At 43.7% G+C, this 23494-nt stretch overlaps 1 long non-coding RNA gene across 1 annotated transcript in view; it reads right to left on the bottom strand.

Moving 5' to 3' along the window:
* Positions 1-279: 279 nt before the first annotated feature.
* Positions 280-23494, bottom strand: part of LOC141947286 (uncharacterized) — a 37922-nt gene continuing 14707 nt past the window's right edge. The window contains exons 2-5 of the long non-coding RNA XR_012630069.1: positions 22361-22484; positions 21686-21764; positions 16481-16679; positions 280-1075 (exon numbers count right to left, since the gene is read on the bottom strand). This is a non-coding gene — a long non-coding RNA (uncharacterized LOC141947286). The remainder of the gene's footprint in view (positions 1076-16480; positions 16680-21685; positions 21765-22360; positions 22485-23494) is intronic.

Here is a 23494-nt window from a genome sequence, read left to right as displayed (position 1 = left end):
TGTTCCTCTTATGAATCATCGTATCATCATGAATCTTTGTCAGGCCTTATTAGCTTATACTCTACACAGTACACACTTGTAAAGAAAAATACAAAATATATATGCCTTGAATATTCCAGTGGTAGCTGAGCATCTTGGAGCAATAAACGGATTTTCTAGCAACAGCCTTGTGAGGAAAAGTGGAATTTATTCCCATTTTACAGAATAGTAGTAGAGGTAAAGTGGTCAGTCCATGGCTATTCAGGAAGTCTGTGGAAGCAACCCCAGATCTCTAGTATTTCAAGATAATTGCTAACCCATGGGACTTTTTCTAAAACCAGATGGAAAAGCAACGCATAAAGGAAAAAGAACAAAGAAAGGGGTTTGGTTTGTTGCCAATTAAGAGTAAAAGAAGCAAGCCATTAGCAAAACATTTTCCCGTGTGATTCAAATTAGGGCAGCCATAATGGCTGAAGACAATTGTGCTTTTATTCTTTTTCAGTGATATTTTCAAATTTGGGAAAGTTTTGTTGTTGTTTTGCCATTCAACATAAATAAGTTGAATTTGGTTCCACCACCAGAATGACTCACTGCCCTAAAGAAATTCAGAACAACCCCAGTAGAGGAAATACATTACTAAATTTTAACTCTTAGCCACATCAGTACAGATTTTTCTATGCTGGGAAACAATTTCTCTACAGTCTGGAGGAAGTGCTCTCTAACAAATCAAAAATGAATTCTGTATTGCAAACCCCATTACGTTCACTGTTTTTTTTTTTCATGAGTAAGGAATGAGTAAAAACAAACAAAAAAATCCTTTTGGATATGAACCAAAAAGAGGCATAAAACATTAGCTGGGCTTTTAGCCATAACCTACTGGGAGATCTATGGTCTCAGTGAGCTTTTGGTCATGCTCTTCAGGAAATACACAATACATAGTTTATTCAAGATAACCTAATGATAACAACTCAAGGCATTTTGGTTACAAGCTGTAGGTTTCTTTCTTACTGACACATTCTTCTGGAAACCTGGCATTGGCTCTGCATTCTGCCCAAGACAGGTTTTTTTAGATCTTAGTTTCTTTGGTTCTTTCAAACTGAAAAAGAAGAAAAGAGGTTATAGGGAATATTAAAACCAAAAATGAAATCAATCCACAGGAATTTCAAACTTGAAGTTTCTATTCAGTATTTTAGGGCTTTTATCTGAAAATTCACAAAATTCTATTTTTAAAATAAACATTTATAAAACAAGCGTTTGCAAAATGTGCTTTCCTGTCAGCTCCAATGAATGCTTTCTGATTTTTCCAAGACTACCTGGGTGTTTTCATACTCTCAGCTCATAATACAACACAGTGCACTGCCTTCTCCGAGAGCGGTCAGCTCACACTCTGAAGTAGTATCATATGAAGGCACCTTGCATTTGGTTGGACAGAGTTTGGATCTGTTCTGTTCCATATGCCGAATTCTGGGATATATTTGCATAATCTATTTGCAGGCGTAAACCAAAGAACCTAGGAAGGGACATTTCTTGTGATAAATAACAGGAAGTTGTAGAGGTAGGGCAGTTAGGACTATTTCCTGCGTTTTATTGATAGGGAAACAATAAAAAGCCAATATTCTCCCCAGAGATTTACAGATTAAGACTTTAGATCTTGGAGTTTTTTGTTGTTGTTGTTTTTTTCCACCCACTTAAGTGACTTAAGGCTAGCAAGTACTTCGTATCCTCTGAGGATAAGGTCTAAAGAGAAATTCTATATTCAGCCCAAGAATATTAAATCAGTTTAGATTACTATTCTCTTTCAGAGGCCTGTAGAGACGAACAAGGTTCAGGGTTTTGTTTTCAACCTGCATGGATGAAACAGGCTGCTGCTAAGCCTGTCCAAGAGAGCATGCTGTTGGCTTGCTCAGCCAGTAGGAAACATCTAAAGTACAAAGTTAAGAGTCCAGAAGAGAAATGCTATGGCTTTGATCCCCCAAAGGTTCAAACCACTGTCTGAAGTAATTAGCAGCTGCAGCCTGTAACCACTTGCCATTCGGGCAGGAAGGAAACCCAGCAGCAGGCAGACAAGATACAATGCAAATGTACTGTGCTGCTGCCTGCCTGAGCTAACCTGGCTTTTCCTTTGTGTGTCAGGGTAAGCACAACAGCTAGCCCCCAAAAGTGAGCCTTCCAGCTTTCTACTGGAACATACTTCCCTCATCACAAGTCAGCGAGACCCGACACCACAGCTACACCTCAGCATCTCAAGTTAGCTTGCCTTTTCCCAAAACAAAGGGTAACTTTGGAGTTCACAAGCTGGAGTAATACTCACAGGAAATCTTTCTTTGCTCATTTAGCTAAAATGATGTAGAACATGGCACATAGGCAGTCTTTGGCTAAAAGTAAAGGTTTCTTGATTTTCAACCAGTTAACACACTCCAGGTCTTGCTTTGAAAACCCTGTTATTTCTTAGCCAGATATTCATATTTTCCTTCTAGTCTCTTTATTTGTCTGCCTGCATTTAAGCTCTGATCATGCTAATGATCTTCAGCTTCTGTTGCTTCTGTCATGTTTTTCATGACCTCTCCGGGTCTCTAGGGCTTAGCAATTAAATACTCAGCTCTGGTTAAGGTGAAATTTTACACACATATATATATAATTTCTATATATATTATTTCTTTTTAGATATGTAAAGTGCCTATGACCATATTGATAAACATTCTTTTTCTATTTTCTCAATTTATTTCTCCACCCACCACTTCTCTTTAGCATGTCTGATGCCTCAGTGTCTTGGGTTTGCCCACCCACTTCTGCATTCCAGCACCAGGTTCTTTCAGGACTGATGTCCTCTCTGCTTGGTAGGAGAGATTTGGTTTAACTTCTCTTGCCTATAGTTTAGTCCAGACATCCCCTTGAGTCAGTTTGTGCTGCAACAACAATAAAGACAGTATTAACTGGTTCAAAGCTTTAAGAATTAAGGCATATCATGATAATTTGAGATGATGGGAAAGGTCCTTTCCCCTGTCCACTTCTCAGAGCTGGAGTTCAGACTAACAATTTCTTAAATCATAGTTTCTGAAGTTTTAGCTTCTGAAGGCAGAAGTAGGCTGAATGGTTCACAGTTCAAACCCATTCTTTCAGAAAAGGGTGGGTTTGTTTTTAATAACGCCAGGCTAATTTGTGAATTAATTTCTCAATTTTCTGAGGTACAAGAGCAGTCTACTTTGGAGGACTGGCTGACAGGATGCAACAAAAACAAACAAAAAAAGAGAATGAATCTAATTCTTTAGATTTAGTTGCTACTGTGCATTAGGACTAAAATGTCAGCTACCCACTATCAGTCTATAGGATATGTTTCATATATTTTTGATACATGGTGAAAAAATATAAAAGCATATATTACTTTGTTTTTAAATTAAAAGGCAAAAACCAGTAGCACTGTGGGAGACAGATACTCTGTTTAAAAAAAAAAAAAAAAGCAGAAACAATAAGGTTTAGGAAACAATTTTTACAACTACCAATAACAGAACAAGCACCTTTAATCATGAAAGCCATTGCCTTTTAGTACACACAGCTAGGTAAACTTTCTGAGCAGAAACTACTCTGTCCTTATTCATGTAGAGGTGTCCAAGAAAGCTCTAGAAGTCTCCTTGTACAACAAAACAGCTGCCAATGAACAAAAACACATTTGCCCTCAATTCATTCTTACGCAACTGCAGCCAGTGACCTAAGTGGGGGGTTTTTGGCTGAAACCTTGGGCTGCACATCCATTAACGGCGACACCAAGGGAAGGCACTGAAGCCTTGCCTCTGGCCAGTGTGGTGTGTACTTCCCCATGCAGTGCCTCTGCCTCAAGCCTACAGGGGTCTTTCGCATTGTACTGCTGCTAGTAAGTAAAAATGTAAGTTTGTAGACTAAGAGGAGGGTGAAAATAATGGTCAAAACCCTTTCTGAGACAAGTGGTTTAGATACTGCTGTAGCCAAACTTAAGTAAGCACTGACTGCAGCTTAAATATGCTACATCTGCTCAGGACAGTGCTCACAGGAAATGATACCACAAGGAAAAATACAGGGAAGCAAGGGACAGACAGGATGCCGAACCGCTTTCCAGGCGTCAGCGGGGCCATTCCCCTGGTACGTGGGCGTTGCGGACAGATGCAGACCATGCTCTTGCCCTGTGGTTAGCCTCCACCACAACTTCCCATCCGCTTCATTTATTTCTGGCCCCTTTTGGTGGCAGTGCCAGGTCAAGCCCTGGCCAGACAGCCAAGGCCAGCCCCTGCTGTGTGCAGGCCTGCCTCTGCCATGAATCCTAGCATCACTAGGAAAGCTAAGGAAGCTGTTCAGACTGTCCCAGGCTGGGAACCTTTCATCATGCCAGAAGTTAGGAGGCTGTATGGTTATACTGGCTGATGGCTCCCTCTAGAAGCAATTAAGCACACTGAAGTCATCTTGTGTGTCCAAGCAGCTCTGGTGGAGCACATTTCCCTCCTAGGTCTGGACTTCTGGCTGGCGCCTGAGCACCATGAGTGCCCCTTCCTCAACAGAGGATTTTGCCACAGCAATCTGTCTTGCTGTAGCTCTGCAGACATTTCCACAGCTATCATAACAGTGCTTGGGTATATGCTTCTATCTCCAAGCTGTGTCCACTGTCTGCATTTTGAAACCACATGTAAGCTGGTGGGCTCATGGGCTAGCCTAAGAAAACCTCAGCTCTGCACCAAAGTCTCTCTCTCAGGGTCTTCCTTGGGTCAGCACCTTTTCACCTCAAACACACATAGCCCAGCAGACCAGAGATCAAAGCTACTCCTTAACCAAGACAGGAAACAATGAACCCGAGGTTGTCTCACATCACCTCCTTCTAAAGCAAAGACAAATATGACTTTTTCTTTTTTTATGCTGGGCAGACAGCTCTGCCTTCCTCACCACATTCAGTGTCAGGGCCATAAATCAATGTCCAAGCCTGCTCTGTGCCCATCGCTGCATAGACTTCCCCTGGCCACACAGGAGTCATCTTTTATTTTTTTTAAAAAGTGGGCTGAGATGATCTATATTTTGTTTGCAGCTTTTGTTTTGTTCTAGTCCTGGCTTGCCTCCATCCACTTTTGTCAGCTAGGGTTTTGCTGCTTTGTTTTCCACTCGCACCATTGGGGCCCAGTGGATAAGCTTTTAAGTCAGAAAGCTAGCATGCAGGCAGCAGCCTCCCCAGCTCAGGCTTAGCACTGCCCCATTGGGCTTCAGAAGACTTCAGAAATGATTGATGCTGTAGCCCCAGTGCTTTCCCATGAGATCACAGTACTCAGGAAAGCTGTCAGTGCTCAAGGAGAAAGGATCACATCAGAAATGCTGACTTGTTTCAGCTTATCTCCAGAGTTAGTTACTCAAAGGTCATAAATACATGGATTAGGGTTTCTAACTTCACAGTTCCTGGACAGTTGACACCAAGAGCTGTATTTCTGTAGTGAAATGTGGATGTACCTCCCTCTAGTCACAATGCCTTGTAGCAGCCAATATCTATAATTCATCTGGTGTACTATGTGGTTCAAAAGTCGTGGTGGACCATGTAAAACATCCACCCAGCTTAAAATGACTGCAGTTAAGAACCCTCATGGAGGATTCTTCTAATTACGCTCTGGGAGGGAAGGGACAAAGTGTGTGTGAAGCAACAGGAGGCGTGCACATTAGCACTGGTGTTAAGTTAACAGTCCTTGGTTCTTGTGTCCTGTGGTATCAGAGGAAGCCATTTTTGGCAATTCACCTGTTATCAAGAAATTCCAAGAGGGTAATCCAAATGTCAATGAGCTGCATAAAGAAACTTCACCTTTTCTTAGGAACTTCCCACTTGGTTCATACACTAGTCCAAAGGTAACGATCTTGCCTGGTGCCTTTATGCCCTCTGTTACTGGTATTTGTTCAGGTTGAACAATCATTTATATTGAATAGATGGCATATATCAAACCATGATTTTTAGTAACTTGTAAGAGAAAGGCCAGAAATTAGGCTCAAAGTAGCTTCGAGACAGCTCAAAGAACCAGCCTCTCATATCCATCCATTTCTTCTAAGAGCACTTCAAATTCCCTTTGCTTCCAGAGAAACCATTTCTCACTGTCACTTCTGGCCAATTCAGTCCTCAGAGGTGCTCTGGGCTCTGCTTTCTTAGGGTGGTTATTTCTCTCACAGAAGAGTTCCTGATAGCTTGCCACAGTTTATCTCAATAAATCTTCACATACCCAATTTTTATAAGCTTTTTTTCATGTCAAGTGTTAAGCAATCTAATATTACATCATTTGTACTGAGTGTTCACTGTCATTAAGAGCAGAGAACTGCCTACTGGATATGATTTCCTTTCAGAGACAAAACAAAGACATTTTTACTAAGCCTGAGTGTTTCATTCAAATACAGTGAGTCTGACCCCAGCCTTTCACACACACGTAGAGCCAGTGCCAGGCAGCCACCAACCACCACAGAGCTAGCTCCCTTGCCTTTCAGAAGTGGCTTGTTCACAACTAGCAGAGCAACTGAATTCCAGTTCAGAAGCATCTAGAGTCCAGTTTGTGTAGGAATAAATACTTACCCAAGGATCAAAGGCAGAGTATCGGAGTTTAGTATCCACATACTGTATTCAAAATGAACAGAACATGTGAGGACAAACTATTGCAGGTGTCTTTTTGTAATCATTAGGACGGACTCGTTCTAAAATGCTATTATTCAAGGTGAATACTTTCAAGATTAGATTTTCAAGTTATCTGTTTGCATATGTGCCTGCACAAATTGTGCGTGCCACATCTTTTGGCACTAGCATAACAACTGTATGCACAAAAGTGGCATCTGTCCACACATGTGGCCAGCTAGCCACCAGGCTGGACTTGGACTGAACACCCAGGTTGCACATACAGATCTCTTAGCGCAGTTGGCTCCTACTTTTATTAAGTTACTGTCAAAACAGTGCAGATAATAGAGCAGCAGAAGCTAAAAGCCAATTCCAAGTAACGTAGACAAAACAAAGATCACATATCATTCAAGCAGTGCCAGCAGCTCCTTCCATTTTGCATCCATCTTTCCTAAACACACTGCATTCAGCAATTCACACCTCATACCTCAGGTGTGATCACACCTCCGGTTAAAACATTTCTTCTTTTGTACAACCCTCTTGACAATCATCTTTTTATATTTTATTACCGATGCTTATTATTTGGATTAAGTTACTTCCTTTGTATGACTGGCTACCTCCCAGCTGCCTCTGAAACCAGCAGTGATGAAGTGGGGGGGAACAAAAGCAGCAGATGCTCTTCCTTCAGTCCCCACCACCCACACTGCAGTGCAGCACTCAGCACTCCTTCCCCAGACCTCGGTCCTCTCTCCAGCCCTTGATTTCTGGAGCTAGCGAGGAGGAGAGCTGACACTGATGGGGAGTGGGATGGTGATAAAATGTCATTTTCTTCTTACCTCTTTATAATAATCTCTGTCAGAATGTTTAAAAAAAAAAAAAAAAAAAAAACCAACAAAAAAACCCAACCACAAATGCAACAACCCAAATTCCATTTCCCTCGACAAATTCCCCTGTACTCAGGCTCTGCACATTTTACCTTTTGGTACCTATTTAACAGACTCCCTCAACACTGGCAATTTTGCTGTGTCTAACTGGAAATCTCTAAGCAGTCATTCCAATATCAGGCACTGTAAGATACATCATGACAGCACCATCTCTATTCACACTTCTCCAATATGCCCTTGATAAATCATCTACTATATTTTCAACTCCTTTTCTGGATTGGCATTCAAACCTTCACTTGGTATTTCTGGAGTGTTAACAGCTGTCTCCCTATTCCTGGTGAATACTTAGCAAAGGTTCTTGAAAATAATCTCAAACACCTAGTGATCTGTTCCTAGGACTGCTCAAGTTTTCCATAGATGCACTAGTGGAGATCATTAGGAACACTACTGATGCAGTCACCCCTTGTGACATTGGTATCGCAGTTTGCTAAACACTGCTTGAGATTAGAGATACACTTATAAAAGACAATGCAGAGGTGGGACAAGGAGATAAGTTGCAATATAAAAAGAGCAGATGAGGAACCAAGGCACACTTGGCTTTCAACCAAATATGCAGTGCATGCTCCATATAAACACACGAGAGAACAAGGAGGTGGCACATGAAAGCCCTTAAATCTGTCAAAGGAGAAAAGAATAACAATTGTGGATTATTAACGATGACCTGTTTCACAATTCAGAAAAAAAATTCCAGTGGCTAAAGATTTAGTTAGTTCTTTGGAGACTTGGGCTCAGTCCCTGACCTACCAACAAACTCTCAGTGCAACCTTTAGAAAATTACTTTGTTTGTCTTGATCTACCTCCCTGTCTGTAAAATGGGAATAGAGGCATTCCCACACTGCAGTGCCAGAAAGCAGAAGTTTGGAGTACGGAGGTGCTCAGATGCCACAGAGTCTACTATTGCTCCTCAAAAATTGAATATTCCCCATCTTATGGAGTGATTTTTGATGTGCATGTAACAGAAGGTAGCTAGCAAAATGAAGCAATTAGTTCTGTGACATTTTCAGCTGCCTAACAAGTTTCTCTTCTGCTTGTCACACAAGAATTTCAGAATTGGAGCTCGTGTTACCAGTTCTCAATATTTTACGCTTTTTCAGGCTGCAATTCAACAGCTGTCTCAATATTGCAGTTGGAGCCAACATATTCCATATAGATTTCCTCAATATGTTGCCATTTTTTAAAAATCTTTGCTATTCATGGCTTGATCTGGCTACCTTTTCATTAGAAATCTGGCACTTGAGTCTTTCTCCTACAAATGTGTGAAATTAGGTTGTTTTAATGTCAGTGAGATTAATTTCTCTGAAAGCTCAGGTTTCTGTCCCAGCACTTTCCCCCCACTCTTCCAAGCTGCACATCATGTGCTTGTTAGTCAGTTCTCCACAAAAATGCCACAAATCTCATACAGAATACTACTCTTTCCAGCCTTTCTATTTTGCTTTCTAGGTTCAAGAAGGTATTATATTTATCACCCATGTTATTGCAGGGCTTTTTTGGTCCGGTCCCTGTTCCTTAGAGTTGGTCCACAAAAATTTGTCCTTATGACAGCTCTATATGCTATCATTGTTAGTATTATTCTCCACAAAATACTGTACTGTATTGAGTTTTACTCCTCCTGACCAAGTAAAAATCCTTCTGGTGGAGAACTACACTGTGAAACTCTGGCCCTTCTCTCCTTTCCTTGGGCATGGTTAGAACTGTACCAATCTCCCACTTAAGTTCTCTGTCTTAACTTCACCAGCCCCAATGCCAAAGGATGTAAGAGTCTTGCTTCATGCAATTAGGAATCATTACAAGTGCCTGTTTTGATTTTAAAATTAGATTGACAGTATCTTTGCCACCTATGTTAGATTGATATTCTTTGAAGCTCTGCATTCCTGCTGTTTTGCACATCCCACAGGAAGGAACCCCTTTCCATGTGGGAAGGACTCTCAGTGGCAAATCCATCACTGTCCAGGGGTGGAACATGCCTTCAGATTATTATCTCTGAAAAGTTTTCAGTCATATACTTTGGATTACTTGAACCACAGACTTTCTAAAAAATACATTATTTAGGAAAAAGGAAAATATACCTTTGTATTTGATATTACTTTAAAGTACTATTGTAGTATTCTATATATTTCTGGAATCAGACTTCCTATAGGAAAAAAAGTTTATTTTGTTTATTACTAGGACAAGAGGTATATTATCTTTTTATCCACTATTCTTTTGATGCAATCTGGAAGTATACAGAGAACATCCAAGACCTCGGGACACCTATATTCTTCCATTTCAGTCACACCATTATATTCTTTTGCCTTCTGAAAATAGCTTATGCAACTTGTCAAAATCTGCAAGTTCAGAACTATTTCTGAACTTCAGAACTATTTTTAGATCAATAATCAAGTATCATCTTTGTTTTTGTAGTTTAGGCAACCTTCTTCCTTAATTCACCATATGTTACCAAAATCCATGAGCAGTCTTTTCTCCCAAGTATCACACCCATCAATGCTGTAAGGATTTTGCATGTCCTATGAGGAGTAATCTCATCAGGCTGTTCTCTGAGTATTTCCCTAGTTCCTAGCGCCACTCAGCTAAAATCATTGTGTCCATTCCTCACCCTCTTTCAAGCTCAGTCTTCCCATGGTCCTTTTGGGTAAGCCTTACTCAGTCCATCCCTGCGGCATGGCTCCACTGCGGTGAAATCCTGAACTTATCTTTGGGATGGAGTGACTCACTGTCCCTCCATCTTGGTGTTCCCCGTGGGCAGTATCCCTGGGTACTAACTCTGCTTCAGCCCAGGCTTAGGGGAGCAGTGCAGGAGGACTCAAGCAGCGCTGCAGTGGTGATGGTGCTGCCAGGAGACCTCTGCCAGGTGGAGGAGAGAGTCAGGGCCACATCCCCTGTGTCCTGGGTAAATAGTCCAGCCTTTAAACTAAGGGGTGAAGGGAGCAACCTCAACAGCTACCGTGTGCTTTGAGTGCCTCCTCCCCACTCCTTCTAAATAACTAAGTGAAAGGTTTTGTTTCAACTAAACTGAAGGAGCTCCTGTGCGAACTCAAATGTAAAAAGGAAGCCTAAGAGGGTAGAAGCAAGGACAGATAGCCTGGGAGGAATACAGAGGAACTGTCTGAGTAGCCATGGATCAGGTTAGGAAGGCCAAAGCCCTGATAGAATTAAATTTGGCCAGGGACATCAAGGGCAACAAGAAATCTTCTATAGGTACATTGGTGATAAAAGGAAGACTAGGGAAAATGTGGGCCCTCTCAGGAAGGAAATGGGAGACTTGGTTACCTGGGATATGGAGAAGGCTGAGGCACTCAACTACTTTTTTGCCTCAGTCTTCAATGGCAAGTGCTTCAGCCACACCACCCAAGACGCAGAAGGCAAAGGCAGGGACTGGGAGAATGAAGAACTGCCCGCTGTAGGAGAAGATCAGCTTCAAGATCATCTAAAGAACCTGAAGTTGCACAAATCCATGGGACCTGATGAAATGCAGCCGCAGGTCTTGAGGGTACTGTCAAATGAAGTGGCTAAGCCACTATCTATCATATCTGAGAAGTCATGGCAGTCCGGTGAAGTTCTCACTGACTGGAAAAGGGGAAACATAACCCCTATTTTTAAAAAGGGAAAAAAAGGAAGACCCAGGGGAACTACAGGCCAGTCAGTCTCACCTCTGTGCCTGGCAAGATCATGGAGTGGATCATCCTAGAAAATATGCTGGGGCACATGGAAAATAAGGAGGTGATTAGCTGATGTGGCTTTACTGAGGGCAAATCATGCCTATCAAATTTGGTGGCCTATGATGGGGTTACAGTGTTAGTGAATGAGGGAGGAGCAACTGACATCATCTACCTGGACTTGTGTAAAGCATTTGACGTTCTCCCGCACGACATCCTTGTCTCTAAATTGGAGAGATGTGGATTTGACAGATGGATCACTCAGTGGGTAAGGAATTGGCTGGTTGGTCGCACTCCAAGAGTTGTGGTCAACGGCTCAATGTCCACGTGGAAAGCAGTGACAAGTGGCATTCCTCAGGGGTTGCTGTTGGGACCAGTGATATTTAACTTCTTTGCTGGCGACATGAACAGTAGGATTGAGTGCGCCCTCAACAAGTGACACCAAGCTGTGTGGTGCAGGCGACACGCTGGAGGGAAGGGATGTGCCATCCAGAGGGACCTGGACAGGCTGGAGAGGTGGGCCCGTGCAAACCTCATGAAGTTCAACAAGGGCAAGGTCCTGCACATGGGTTGAAGCAATCCCAAGCACAAATCCAGCCTGGGCAATGAGTGGATTGAGAGCAGCCCTGAGGAGAACCACTTGGGGGTGTTGGTGGGTGGAAAGCTGACTATGAGCCAGCAATGTGCACTCACAGCCCAGAAAGCCAACTGTGTCCTGGGCTGCATCCAGAGAAGTGTGGCCAGCAGGTTGAGGGAGGGGATTCTCCCCCTCTACTCTGCTCTCATGAGACCCCACCTGCAGTTCTGTGTCCAGCTCTGGGGCCCCCAACATCAGAAGGACATGGATGTGCTCGAGTGGGTCCAGAGGAGGCCATGAAGATGATCAGGGGCTGGAGCACCTCCCCTGTGAGGACAGGCTGAGAGAGTTGGGGTTGTTCAGCCTGGAGAAGAGAAGGCTCTGGGGAGACCTTATAGCGGCCTTCCAGTACTTAAAGGGGGCTACAGGAAAGATGGGGAGGGACTCTTTATCAGGGGGTGTAGGGATAGGACAAGGGGTAACAGTTTTAAACTGAAAGAGGGTAGATTCAGATTAGATATAAGGAAGAAATTCTTCCCTGTGAGGGTGATGAGACACTGGCACAGGTTGCCCAGAGAAGCTGTGGCTGCCCCCTCCCTGGCAGTGTTCAAGGCCAGGTTGGACGGGGCTTTGAGCAACCTGGTCTAGTGGAAGGTGTCCCTGCCCATGGCAGGGGGTTGGAACGAGAGGATCTTTAAGGTCCCTTCCAACGCAAACCATTCTATGATTCTAATTTCTTTCCATTTTTGCTCTTGTGAGGAAAATGGAGAAAAGTACATCTTGCTTGAGCCAAGAATGCAGATCACTGCACATCCCCTACCCACAAGAATGGAACCATGCTTGGTGGTGTCAGAGAAAACAATTCTGGGTAAGCTATGGAAGGATAAATTGTCTCCTGCCACGTCAGTTCTCCTGAACAGCCCAAATCAGTGCAATACCTCTGAATGTCTAAACTTGGTGATCCCTTGCCAGCCCAGCTGACCCTGAAACATTCCTGTGCTGCATACAGCCCCTGGTCAGCTTGGTGATGGCACTGGCCATCCTTGGCAGGGTGATGTCCTGGCCGGAGCTCCTGGACACCTAACTGCACGCAGCTTAAGCTGCCTTTGGAGGTGTCACCACTCTTCACTAGCCAGGTTTTAAAACAGTTGTCATTTGGCAAGCCGGATCCCATCTGGGCCCCAACAGGCCCTATGCAGGCATGCCCGAGCGAGTTACAGCCATGCTGTGAGCCAGCCAGAAGCCATGTGCCTGTGTGAGCACCAGTGCAAGCCCTTGCAGGGCTCATGAGCTCAGGCTGGGGAGCTGGGGCAGCACAAGCAGCCAGCAGTGAGCTGGGACTGTGGACCATGCACACTGCAGCTGCCTACAGAGGACTGTGGAGCACTGCCTGAGAACATTGAGCAGTGAAACCAACGGCTGGGAAGAGCTTTGCAATACACACATTATTGTAAAGAAATCTGCCTGGATGGGGACATGAGACACAGACACTAAAAGGTCACCCACATCTAATGTACAGAGACAGCACTGGTTATTCATAGTCAACAGGACATGCTCTCACATAACTATTTTTCCTGCCTGCTGTCACTGCTATAAAATATTCCTCATCAGTCCAGTCTCCATCTTTTTCCCCTTCCACTTTTGGTTTTGTTCCAGTTCTGCCTATTCTTCTTATGCATGCCATAATAATAATACTGGTATAATCTCCCATACCCTCTGCTAATGGAAATCACTGTATGAAGTTTACCAGGGGTCAACACCTTTATTTCTGTTTCACAATAGCTAAACTGAGCCATGTGGAGCTGAAGTAATTTGCTGGAGGCCATCAAGCAGACCCTTGACAACTGTGGGACAAGAAGCCAGGTCCAATGAGACCTTGATTGTTGCCCTACCCACTTAGAAACTGTTCTTGCTTCCCAATGCACATGCATACAAACAATGCACCTATTTGGAATAGGAAATTAACCTTGTTCTTTCGGGATGAAGAAAGCTTTCACAGCTGTTGTCAAAACCTGGCAATTCTGTTGCCATGCCTGGGCTGGAGCAATAGCTGAGTATATTAACACCAAACACAAACGCCTGCTCGCAGAATGTCATGTACACAGCAGGGAGTCTCCACCCCGGCTTTCATCAGACATGGGCAGATCACAGACAGGGCCAGCAAGGTGCACATGGGCTTGGGGTTAACAGAGACCCCACACTTCCCTCCCAGCCGCAGTCTGCATCACCTGGACCTTAATGCTCCCCACCACTGGATGTCTCCTTTTTCCCCTCAGTTCCTCTTGCCTGCCCATCAGGAGAGGGCACCCACCTCTCCCACAACCCCTGCCTGGCGAGCCTTCTCCTGCTGTGCTGGGGCTCTGGGGAGCCACAGGGTCAGTCCACCAGTGGGGTGCTGCCGACAAAGTAAACTCACGGTGACTCACACAGCCTACAGCTTCCCAGGGCTCAGCCAGGTAGAGCAAAGGGTTAAAAAATCGTGAGGGATTTCTCTTCCAGCCATGGAAAGGACTAAGAAAACGGAAACTAGCCTGAATTTAAACTGAAGGACCCCATTCTTCTGCCAAGCCACTCGGTTCCTTAATCAACTGGGGCCTTGTTTCACAGTCAGTCATCAGAGGCTTTAGAAAGTTGTTCAGACAAATCTGTAACAGGAGAACCACAAAGGATGTCTTTGCTGTGGCACTCTCTACCTAGAATATGCAATGCTTGGGCACGGGTCTGCCCTCAGTGGTGCTTCTGTACCGCTAGAGCACAATGCACAATGATGCTATAGGATACTTTCACTACTGAGCTCCTGCTTATTTAAATATGCATTTAATTAAGGCAAGTCCTGTAGGAAATTGAGCGACGAGCCTTCCCAACGGTACTTCTCCTCCTTCCCAAAATAAAATCTTTGTTGAGCTTGGGAGTAGGTTTTGGAAGCACTGCAGTCTGCTCCAAGTCAGACTTCTCTTTCTCTCATTAGCCCTGCAGTCCTGTCGCTTCCTAGATTTCTAGCTTCTAAGGAAAGACTTAATTCTTTTTTTTTTTTAGCTCAATCTAGTAATGCTTTCAATGATTTCTGATAACTACACTTTTATTAATCGTTATTATAGAGTCAAGAGAAAAAAAAAAACACATAATAGCAGAAATCTGATTATTCTGGGAAACTTTGAAGTTCCCTTCTCCAGTGGTATTCTTTGATGTTCCTATTAAATAAATAATGATTTTTACATCTAAGGTTTATCTTACAGTGCAAAATACACCATTATCCTCAGTGTAAAAAATCTTTTCATTGTTAGCCACCATAAACATCAGCTGAAGCTGTGATTCAGGAGTGCTTGAAGCTGACCTGCCCAGATATGGGGCACTGTGTTTTTTTCACATTAACTACTTGTGAAGAAGAAACCGGCACTGCAGACAGAGGTACTGCAACATGGGGAGGAAAGGAAAAGGTTAGAACAAAATAGAAAAGGCATGCAGGCAAAAAGAAGCCAGCAGACGCTCTAAAGACAGAAATGCATCAGATTAGAAACATAATATGAGTCTTTTCATAAGATTTTTCAATCATGGCCTCAGGCACTTTGTAAGACAGTGGGAAATAGGGTGACATTTCTGGAATTTTCTGAATTAAAAATAATAATAAAAAAGGTCAGAATTTACTGTAGAAGGAACTCATTAAAAACTTCAGTGACAGTACATACAGTACGTTACTGTGTAAACCAGGCCACCTAAATTAATTTATTTTTATGTATTTACTTGCTGTGATAACGGTTTTGACTGTCAAGTTTGCACGGTCTGGAGTCCAGAACTGCTCAGTACCTGTGCAGCCCTCTTTTCAGGTCTGCCAGGGCTTGTGCTCTGTGCTGTTCGCTTGTTCCCCTCATTGTCCCTCTGCAAGGCTGGACACTGGAAATGAGGCTGGAAACTGCCTCATTTGCAGGTCCGGGATGGAGCTGTGCCACTGCGGGCAGGGATAGAGGCAGGGGCAGCCCCACCAGGCTGCGCATCCCTGAGCTGCGACAGAGAAGCTGCTGTAGAGCGCACAGGCTTAAATGGGAAGGTGTGTTGTCTGGGCAGCGGATGAGCCCCCAAATCCCTCTTCACCACCTGACTTTCACACACAATGCCCTGGCATGGGGAAACCCTGTTTCTGCTGCACACAAGCCTTGCAAATTCCCCCATGTACGTTGGTTTGGGTGCCTGGTGCTGGGCTGGTAGGCATGACACCACTTCTGGAAACGCAAGGGGCTTCCGGTCCACCTGCCTGAGGTGGGCACCCACCCAGGCAAAGCCTTTAGTTGTGTGTGTCAGAAAACACCCCCGCCAGCACCCACTCTGTGAGCCACGCGGGGAGGAGGACGGGTGGGATTCACAGCAATACTGCAGGCAAGAACGCAGAGCAGGAACACACCAATACTGAGCACAGAGAGACCAGAAGGAGCAGGACAGAGAAGCAGAAGCTGGAAGGAGGGCTCTCATATTTTTTCCTGCCTTTATCCCCACTTTTATGTCCTGATTGCTCTGAGATATTTTTTTTTTTTTTTTTGCATTACAGACAAAACCTAGAAATCTTCTTCATCCTTTCCACAGCTGCCAAATATTATTCACACTCCAGGAATGGTATCCCCTCCACTTCCCTCTTTATCCTTCACTTTCAGCTCCCACCTGCACCTCCCAAAACCTCCCTGAGCCCCTGCTCCTCTCAGCAGTCTTATTACACCCCTTCTTGTTAGCACTCTGCAACTACACTCACCTGACAAGACTGGAAGAAGTAATCACCACACGCTTCTCAACGCAGAGCTGCAATCTCCTGCTCAGGAGGCAAGCCCCCATGAGACAGACTGCTGGAAACTGGGAATTTAACCCGGCACTACACCACTCTTCCACTTGTTTCCTGAAACAAACGTCCATTTGCAGAAACCGGAGGTGATAATACTGGGAAGTGTTTACATCTGGAATGGAAAAACTGTGTTTAAAATCAAAGCGTAAGAAGTGCAGTGATGAAAGGGTGTTTATTTTGGATGCCAGTGGAGTGGGAGCAGGATGCCGTGGTTGTGTTCCCTTGCAGCACCATGTGAGCGCCGTGCAACCACCAGCCCTGTTCAAACCCTGCCACATCCCTGTCCCAAAACAGGAGCAAACAGTAGTAAAGTGAATGGGAGAGAGCTGTGACCAGTAGTAAAGTGAATGGGAGAGAGGGCATTTATCTAGAAACCAGAGCTCCTTCCTGGCCTCCAAACTGTTGACCTGTATAAATGTATCAGCAAGCCCCATAAAATCACCTTTGGCTGGCTGATTTCTTCCAAGTGATGTTTCCAAGAGAAACTGTCTGCAGTCCTGCTCATGGGAGCTTGGTGCAAGGCTCCAGGTTTTGTGTGGTAGCTAAGTAGCTAAGAAGTTTCCAGTGGTTTTCTGTTTTCTGTTTTTTAGTCTCCTGAGTTGCTGAAACAAGTTCAGCCCCAAGTATTATTCACATTGGTTTCCCTGTAGTCCAGTTTTCTTTTACTCAATCCAGTCTAAATGAAAGCTACCAAACAGAGTGGTATTTCTTTCCCTATCCTACCAGATGGGGCCTTCTAGGTCAGATTGTCGTATGCATAGTTATGGCCTGACACAAACCAAATCTACAATGCACAGAATGTCAGCTGCTTTGTGCTGGAGGAACATGATCCAAGTCAGCCTCCGGCTTGAGGATACCCAGAGGCAACAGAAGGGAGAGGACAGGAACACGCATGTGGGTTGTGGAGAGGCCACCTCTGTTGGAAGCAGCTTGCATGTAAATTGGATTAAGCATTTCATGAACCTACACCCTTAGTTACACTGGATTTAGCTTCCAGGCCACTCTTAGTCATCACAGTTTGCAGCATCCCTCACAGAGAGGCCACTCCACAAACTATGTGCCACAGCATACAATCATCTCCAGCACTTCTACTCAATTTGTGTGGCCCATAAGCTGGATGGAGGGGTTTCTGCACGTCAGCCCCACTAGCTCCTGACCAGCTGGGGCAGCCCAGAGCTGTACCTGCTGTGAAAGATCCTTTCAACGCTCCTTTCATGTACTCAGGGATGCAGTAGTCAAGGGAAGCCTTAGGCTTGAGGTCTGTCCATGTTACAGCATAGCATCTTGTGCCTGGTCGTGGGGAGGAGTAGCCAGACTGGGTGACACACTCCTGCTGCCCATCAGTCAGCAGTCAGCACAGTTTCAGACAAACATGTTTAGCATCTCATGAGCAAGCTGTGATTAAATCCTGAGCAGCACAAAAAACCACAGGCAGGTAAATTAACAGAGAACAAAAATTAGCTCCAGTCTATATGGCTTGCCAAACTGCAGTTGGTTTCATGTCCTCAGTTGAGTTCAAACACACTAGCAGTTCCTAATACAAAAAAGCCCTAAAAGCAACACTGTGAGGATGGCAACTTTTGCTGCTGAAGAGGATGAGCTAATCAAATTACACAAGAGGAAGGGGGTGGCAGTGTTCAACTTTCACCTTTTCTGAAATTCTGCAATTTTTCCAGGGAGGGTGTTGGTCCCTTCAAGAAACGTCACCTCCTGTAGATTCACATAGTGAAAGTGCTTACAGGCGCTTTCAGGAAGTAACCGTGGACCACATACGTGGTTCTCAGCCCAAAGTCAGCTAAACAGCCTTGCATCTCCTTTTTCTTTACATCTGAGGCAAGACCATCGAACAGGGCATGGTAACATTGTCCCAGTTCAGTAAAACTTGTGAGCATGCCTGTAGCTTTATCCAGCTGCTTAGGCTGCAGTTCCATCACTGGTTAAGTGAACCTAAAGTTGATGTTTCTCTGGTCCTCTCCTTTCCCTTGCACTGGCTGCATGTTCACATCTCCCTTCCTTGCATCAATGGTGGCATTTGTCTGACCCCTGGAGCTGAGTGGAGCTCCAGACTCCTATCTGGCAGAAAACTAACTCCACAAGAAAAATGAATATTTTTTTGCTAGTTTAAACCACCATGAAACCACACTCATAAAACCTTAACTGATCTGAACCCTCCATAAGACAATTTCAAAAGGCAAGTTACTGTAAATTTAGGCTCCTCTTGCATTTATCATTCTGCAAGATGTCAGATATATTTCAGAACCATAGACAATTAAATTTTGGAAAACACAAGTAACTAAAGACCTTCTTCCCCAGAAAGTCTTTCTTTCCTGACTCTTGGGGAAAAAAATGCAACTCTTGTTTCTAGCAATTTCTTCTTTAAAGCATTGCCAGAAAACAAAAAGCTTGCAAGATTATGGGGGGGGGAAGAAAAAAGGTAATTTTAGTTGAAGAAACAAAAATCTTGAGTAATTTCTCATAGTCTTTTACTGGAATCCAATAAACACATTACCAAATTACACTGTATATTTTACTAGGCTAAGTTATCTTTGTGTGTATTAGAGGCACAGCATGAAGAAAAACAATAAAAAATATTAACCTCCTTCGTATAACTCAGTAGAGTTATAAAATATCTAATTGAATAAACTACATTTGACATGAACAAATGGCGACATTTCCATGTAATGTTGTCTTTTTGGCTTCCTGACAAAGAAAAGCTTAAGAAACCATGATTTTTGTTTCCTAAGGGCAAGTTCTTCTATTTTTATAAACTCAGCAATCAATACTAAAGTATGAGCATAAGCACTTTTAATTTATGAACTGTATACTTTGAGCAAGTTTAATAGTTTAATCTTACCCATGTTGTTATAAGAGTGTTTATTTTGCTGTACTGCATAGGACTGCTTAATGGAAAATATTGCATTAAAGCATAAAAGCAGCCATATATGTAAAAAACCAGAAAAGGAATAATTAAGACACAGCAAAATTAATACTGTGTTGATTTCTTGTAAGCAAAAAAGCACCATTAACTCAAGGGAAAGCACAACCCCAAACAGGGAGCCTGCACTGATGTCACCCCTAGGCAGAAGACCATCTGCTGGTTTTGGCTGGGATAGAGTTAATTTTTTTCACGGTAGCTATTATGGGGCTATGGTTTGGATTTGTGCTGGAAATAGTGTTTGTAACACAGGAATGTTTTAGCTATTGCTGAGCAGGGCTTACACCGAGTCAAGGCCTTTTCTGCCTCTCACCCTGCCCCGCCAGCGAGGAGGCTGCGGGTGCACAAGAAGCTGAGAGGGGGCACAGCCAGGACAGCCGAGCCCAGGGGTATCCCAGACCATGTGGCGTCATGCTCAGCATGTAAAGCTGAGGGGAGGAGGAGAAAGGCGAGGATGTTTGGAGGAGGAAGGGGAGGATGTTTGGAGTGGTGGCATTTGTCTTCCCAAGTCACTGTTAGGTGTGATGGAGCCCTGCTGTCCTGGAGGTGGCTGAGCACCCGCCTGCCGATGGGGGGTGGGGAATGAATTCCTTGGTTTGCTTTGCTTGTGCACGCGGCTTTCGCTTTACCTGTTAAACTGTCTTTATCTCAACCCACCAGTTTTCTCACTTACATTCTTCCAGTTCTCTCCCCCATCCCACCGGGGGGGAGTGAACAGGGGCTGTGTGATGCTTAGTTGCCAGCTGGGGTTAAACCACGACACCATCAGAAGACGTGAAGATTCTCTCTGTGACTAGCACTCAGATGAACAGGCTTCTTCCTCCCTGGCAAGTACTTGACACTACTCTTTTTTCCTTAAAGAGCAGAGCTCAGCACTTCTGAGTTTCGATATGTGGCTTAGGTGCAGTTTGTACCCAATTCCCAACTCTGACAATGTGGCTTGTCCAGCATGTCCCCGCCAAAGCACCGCTCCAGCGCCTGTGTGTGAACTGACTAGTGGATCTGCCAGCTTGCATGAAGCTGGGAGTCGGCCAGGAGGGGTTACATATGTTGGTTTAAACTGACCTAGAAAGGACTTACCAACAACAACACTTGTCTATAAAAATAACACTCCTATTCATCTCAGAGAATAAGGAGTGGACTTTTATGAGACTAGCTGCAGAGTGAATCACTGCTGTCCATTATTCACGACTGAAATATGATGTGACCTGCTGTTAGTGTTAGGGAGAGGATGGTTCTTCCCACCGAGCCCACATTCAGATCTGATAAGGATTTTCACAGTGCGTATTTATCATGTAAAAGGCAGGCTCTTTCAGTTTGTAATATTGATGTTAGTCTCAGATGGGCTGCTGGTTGCCATGCAGATGATAATGGTCCAGGGAGTTTCAGTTAATATTAAATGGAAAGTAGCTCGATTTGCATGTCTCTCTAGAAATGGCACAAGAACCATCTTGAGAACCAATATTGATAATACTCTGAATGTGAAGCAAAAAATAAACACACACAGCAACAAGGAGCACATGTCACGTGGTGACTCCAACATCTGTTAGAAGACTGCAATATCATGCAACAGGAAAAGCAGGAAATTTAAAAGAAAGCAAAAATCAAATTTGGCCTCTGCAACTTTTCCAAAAATAACATCAGAGCCAATTCTTCATAACTGTTTTCTAATTAAGACCATGCATTAATTAGCAGATTGCAGAACGTCTACATACAGTCACAAACTTTACTTGCCAAAGCCATGTACCAGTGTAGGTGAGCACAACATACAAGAAAAGCACACATGAAGAGCAGACAGACCCAGGCTAGCTGAGCTGTAGCTCATGTCCTTGGAGTGTTCAGGGGCTGGGAAGAGACCTCTCACCACCCTTTGGCAAGGGAACACAGGGCTGAGGCGAGCCCACACTTGCATTATTGGATGTGGGGCTTTTTGTTCTTTTTGGCCTATGGTAATGTAATGAGACAAAGCAGCAGGTGAGGAGGTTTGTTTCATAATTCTAACTCTCAACCCACATCACACACAATGAAGAAAAGTGATATTCACTCACCCAGCTGCTTCAAGCTAGGATGAAGTGCCCATGGCCACATGTGGGATCAGATGGCTCACATGGCTCTTACCTTTCTTGAAGTCTAACTTCTCAACATGGTTATGCAGTCAGTAATTCATACAAAATCATAATCACCTGAAGAACAATTTCCACACCAGCCAAACCGACCTCTCTGAGAGCCTGCTGTGTTGTCTCAGTGCCAGCTTGCTTTCTTCTGTTTATGGAGGAAAGATAAGATTTTCAGGGAAGCACATTACAGTATTTTTCTTAGCTCATTTTATATTACCAGTAGCCTGAATTCTGCTACGTATTCAGCTAAATTAAATTAAAATAGATTTAATCAACTCATCAAAATAGAGGATCATTCAAATCAAGGCATGGCATCGAAGACCAGACAAGTGTGGAGTCCTGCACACCCTCTGTAGGTGAGTCTCATCATACAAGCAGGATTCTCATTTATTTAATTAAACATGAGTGTGTGTGCATGCATAAGAAAATAAAAAACTTTTACTACGTTCTAAAGAAATTTAAAGCAAGCAAAACCCACAGCAGACAGAACCAGGAAAGACACCCTGTGGCTGGTTTGGGATTTGAACCAAGGGAAAGGCCTTTTTTCCTTAGTTCCTCAATGACTGCATGCAGTGTTCAACCCAGCAGAGCCCACTTTATGTCCTAAACTTGCCCGTGAAGGATAACACTGAGATTTTGGACACAGGTGAAAGACAGAATGTTCAAAAACACTGAATAACTGGTGATGCTGGGGCAAATACTAATTCAGGGCTAGTGGTAAGCCACAGTGATTCCACGGACCTAGATGCGGCTTCTCTCCTTCGGCTCAGACTGGAGTCAGGCAGCCTACTCATTTCCTGATGAGCAGGGCAGCATCTTCCCATTACCCACATGTAAACAGAAGACAGGGATGTCAGAAACTAACCTGGAATGTAGAAACAATTTATGCATCACTTAGTAGAATGAAGGAGAACAGTACATGAGTAATTGGAGTCCTCAAGGAAGGGAAAACAGAGAACAACATTGGCAAAGCCTAAGTAAAATACAAATGAGAGTGCTTGCGTGTTCACTCATCCACAGTCTCAGCTCTATAGCCTGCTTACGCAGGCTTGCCCCTTAGTACGGCAGGCAACATTTCTGCAGTGAGAGGAGAAAAATCATATGCTCAGCTCAATATCTCATCATTTAATACCTGAGAAATTAACTTATTTTTTTTAATAGTTTGCTATTTCAGCTGGACCCAGCTCATTTTTTCAAAATGATCGTCACAGGTTTACCTTTTCTAATAACAGTGAAGTGATTATGGATGCAAATTATCACATTATAGTTGTTGCTACAGAAATAAACTGAAATATTATAAGCATAAAAATAAAGAGCCTGCTGCAAAGGAAGATGCAGCAGCCAGAGCTTTTAAGGAAGTGCTTTTTCGGTTATAAATGATGAACCAATTCCTCCAAACCTCCTGAACTACAGGAGGTAATACAGCAGCCCAGTTTTGCATTTTTATAGAACTGTGCATAATGTCTCAAATCACTTTAGAAACAGAGAGTGCCTCGCACTTGATGGCTTGAGGTTAAATGGTAGTTTTGTCATACTGGGAACTCAGGTGGGACCTTCTGAAGAGTCTTTGTATTACAGACTGCTTCTCTGATGCTGAAATACAATCCCAAGAGCACATAGTTGCCAAAAAAAATATAATCTCTTTTGTAGCAGTAATACTCATGCATGAGCATGACTAAGAAACTTATAGCAGACCCATCCTTTCAGAAACTTCCCTTAGGCAGGAGGATTTCTCCACTGGCCATAGCCTTTGAGCCTGTGATGCCACAGAAAGCTATAAGGGGGCCAAAGTCTGATGTGATCTAGGGACCCATTTTAAAGGGAGAAAAAGAAAAAAACAATTAGTATGGCTTTGTTATTCTTGCATAGTCAATG

This window comes from Strix uralensis, chromosome 9 (assembly GCF_047716275.1).
Source record: "Strix uralensis isolate ZFMK-TIS-50842 chromosome 9, bStrUra1, whole genome shotgun sequence".
NCBI lineage: Eukaryota > Metazoa > Chordata > Aves > Strigiformes > Strigidae > Strix > Strix uralensis.
Note: the sequence above shows the minus strand (reverse complement) of the source record. Positions and strands in the feature narration are given on the sequence as shown.